Raw genomic sequence first — 4,204 nt, 5'->3', positions numbered from 1 at the left:
GAATTCGGAGGCTTACACCCAGCGTACTGCGAGGCCTCAGCCTCCTATAAATAGGATGCGAGGGTTCCGGGCATATTTGCTCAATTCTTCTCTTTTTCGTGCCGAAGCTCTGCGTGTGAACCCCCGAAGCCATCCCGACACCCCGGATCTCATATCCAAGTTAAGAAGGAAGTTTTACGCCCCCGGGATCCCGAGAAGTGTGATTCCCGAGCCGAAGCTCTGCCCGCGAGGAGTTCGATTTTTGTGGAGATCTTCCAAATCTGCCGAAGAATACTACTACTGCAAGCCGTAGTGCTGTCCGATCATCTTTTGATCAAGTGAGTGTGTGGTTACTTTCTTCTAACACATAACTATGAAGTATTTTATATAAAATATGTGCTATGTGTATATATTTTGTTGTTATATGTGTGAATGTATATTCACTATCTTCTATCTCATAGATCTGATTTATTCTCTATGAAATACGTGTTATGTGTGTGTGCCTCATCTGTTATATGGAATATGTATTGATTAAAGCATGCTATACAGGTTTTTAAACTATGTATAAAAATGTATATTTTTATCTACTAATATGTTGGGTAGAACATGGGTAGATAGTTGGTGTGTAATAAACATATGAGAGGCCTCGTTGTTGTTTTGATTCAGTCATCTAGCGGAGTTTAGATGACGACCACAGACTTTTCTAGACAGTCCTGTGGAACGCTAGCAGGCTCGCCACCTGTAGGTGTTAATGAACTTGGGTGTTTATTCGATGTACTCCATCCCCCTCATGATTGCCTTATTTGACTTATATTGCTGAGGAACCCCCGAAGCATGTGTTGTCGCCCCGATGAAATATTCTTAGACTAGGTCCCTTGTGTTAGTTATTTTAGGGACATAAAGTGAGAATAACGGGAATGGGTAATTGGGTTATTGTTGGTTGATGAAATTAATTTAATTATTTATTGTGGGTTGAAAACCCTATATGCTCACTAGGCTCCCAAGCCTGACCCACTCAGTTTTATTTGTATTACAGGAAGTGGCGCAAGGGCATAAGATGGATGAACCATCAAGTTGTTTTGTTTACAAGTCTGTATATGTATATATTTGTTGAATGACTTGTAATGTTATCGTTTATGCTTTATGGTCTGTATCGGAACATGACAGTTCGAGTTTTGATTATATAATGAAAATACATTTCTTGATGAAATGCTTTGGTAAATATTATTTTATCATACTTTGTTTTTGGGAACAACTTCCGCAAATCTTTCAAATCAAAAGGATTTACTCTGAAATTATTTTAAAAGCATAAATGAAAATCGGTCTTTTCTGGCCGAGATTTTGGGGATCTCACAGTTGGTATCAGAGCATTAGTTTAAGCGAACTAGGAATTTGTAGGATTTCTAGACTTAAACTTAGAATGCTAAGTGAAGTTTTGAGATGTGTGTCTGTTATGTTTTAGACACGAGCACTAGTCTATTTTAGGAAAGTTGCCTGAAATGCTTTTATGTGCTAAATGTTATATGTTGCCATATATGATATTATTTGTTCGGATCTATGGTCTGTTGTCGACGGGATCTAGAAACCTTATGTGTGTAGGATTCTAAGCGTACGTCTACGATATTAGAATTAGCATGTAAACGTTTCGGAGTGATAAGGATGATTTGAATATCTATCGTGATTGAGGATCTAATTTCACCTTATTCGGTGTGTAGATCAAAATGGTGAGAACAAGAAGTGGAGTTGGAAATGCTAATGAAAACAAGAATCAACCACCAGTGATTGAACAAATACCTGTCGTAGCAGCAACACCTGAGCCAATAACCATGGTTGGTGTGCAAATGATGATTCAAACAATGTTGGATCGTCAAATAGAGGAGACTAGGCGGTTGCTTCAACAGAATCCTGAAGAACTGTCAATTCGTGTGGAAGAGCCCGAATTAAATGAAGGGCACTCCGAAGGTGGAAACTTCAGTGGGTCTGTTGGTCAAGCCAACCCACCGATAGTTAGGCAAAACAACCATGATGGAAGGAATGATGGAATGGGATGCAAGTACAAGGACTTTCTAACTTGCAAACCATCGACCTTCAATGGAAAGGAGGATCTGATTGGAGTTATGGATTGGATCTCCGAAATGGAGTTAGCCTTCATGACTTGTGGCTGCAGAGGCAAGTTGCAGACTATCTATGCAGTGCGTCAGTTCCGAGGTGGAGCCGTTCTATGGTGGAACACTCTAGGGAAGACTTTAAGCCCTAATGAGCCACTGCAATTGTTATGTCCCGCAAGTTGAGAGGGAGAGATTGGCTCAGGAGTCCCTTGAGCTGAAGCAGGATTCGGAGTCGGTGACTGAGATCACCAAGATGTTCACTGAGAGGGCGATGTTCTGCCCAGAGTTCGCTTCAGAGCAGGCTCAGATGTCTCGATATCTGAGCATGCTCAAGAGGGACATCAGACAGTTTGTGTCTACGCAGAGGTGCGAGACCTTGTTGGAGTTGCAGGAGGCCGCCAGGCGGCGTGAGTTAGAGATTGAGTTGCAGTTGCGTGAGCTGAGGCAGGCTTCGGTGCAATCGCAGCCGACGCCGAAACGGTCCAAGACCGTTGATGCTAGAGTGGGAGATCTGAGCAGCCACACTTGTGGGAAGTGTGGGAGGGGTCACACCGGAATTTGTAGGTCCGGTGGTGCATGCCGCAAGTGCGGAAAGGAGGGGCACTATGCGAGGGATTGTCGGCAGTCAGCGCCGGTTCGGAATTTGAGGATTTGTTACCATTGTCATCAGGTTGGACAGTTGAGGGTCAACTGTCCACAGCTTGCTGCAGGACAGGTGCAGGCTCCAGCACCGGCCACTTTGAGGATCACGGGTGGAGGTCAGGGTGGAGCGGAGCCCCCAAGGGCTCAGGGTCGTGCTTTTCAGCTTACAGCAGAGGAGGTCAGAGCAGTGTCGGATGCAGCTGTGGGTATGTTTCTTCCTTGATGTCTTGTTATCTTGTGATTATTGTGGAGTATTGTTTATGTGCTAGTATCTTTGTGTGGTTTTCGGTGTGGTATTCGTTGTTCTTGAGAGTTGTGGTATGATTATGGGTTAGTATTGGGAATTTCGTGGTTATCAGTTATGAGGGGTTGTTAGAGGAATCCTGGCATTGGTCTGAAGGCCGGGTAGCATCTGCATTCTGGGGAGTGGTTAGCTGCGGATTGAGTTTCTTTCGAGCGGGTTAATCAGTGTTGATATGGGATTTTGTTAAGGTTGTTTATGCTTGGGGGAAGCAGTCCGCGTGTAAGTGTTGGTTTTGTGCAGGGTTGTTTGGGTGGTCAGTAATGGCGACCGGTGTTTGATAGTCAGTGTTACAAGTGGTGGAGAATTGGCAAATTTTCCGGAAGATCGATGAGCATTTGAGGGTGCTTAGCTGTTGGGATTCAGCAGTGTTCTGTCAGCCCAGAGTGTAGGCTGGTAGGAGCAAGTGTCAGGCATGCGGGGCGGGATACAGACCTAGGGCATTTGATTATAGAGGGACTGGGGATCAGGCCGGGATCGATTATGTGTGATGGAGATAGAGTTCGGAACCCCTAGAGGGCTAGAACGGTATGCGTGGGAGGATTTCCCGGAGAGATAGCTCGGAATGATGAATGTTAGTTGAGCGGTCCGGATAGACTGAAGGCCGGTAGGCGTACCAGTCAGGCCGAAGGCTCGGAGAACGGTCCAGCTAAACTGAAGGCACTGAGAGCGGTCCAGATTGGCTGAAGGTTCTGAGAGTGGTCCAGACTGGCTGAAGGCCTGGTGAGGCGGTCCAGTCATGTTGAAGACTCTGCAGGTATTGTTGGATCGGTTTGAGGATATGGATTGTGTATGTTGCAGTGTGATAGCATTAGAAGGTCTGGCCCCGGGTTTTGATCTTGATTAGTGGAGTTTGTGCATGGGCTTGAGAGTCCCTGCGATCAGAGTCAGAGCATGTGTGCGGTTACGCTATGAAGGAATGGTGTAGCGTTGGGCGAGCACCGTGGCACTTGCCGGAGTGACAAGGCGGCCAAGTGGATTTCCTTGGCAAAGGAAAGAGAGAGGAGTGTAACTCCAAGAGGGAGTGCAAATTCACGGAAGTGAAAGCGACAAAGCAGAGTTATGATTATAGTGATCCAATTATGGGCTTCGAGCAGCATGATTGCGGCAGTGGCACAGAATCACATCCGGTTTGGGATGTCTGCTGAGGTCGCGGAAGGATTTCCTCGAGTGT

Source organism: Lactuca sativa, chromosome 5, assembly GCF_002870075.4.
Source record: "Lactuca sativa cultivar Salinas chromosome 5, Lsat_Salinas_v11, whole genome shotgun sequence".
NCBI classification, from domain to species: domain Eukaryota; kingdom Viridiplantae; phylum Streptophyta; class Magnoliopsida; order Asterales; family Asteraceae; genus Lactuca; species Lactuca sativa.
This window is presented reverse-complemented; position numbering follows the sequence as displayed.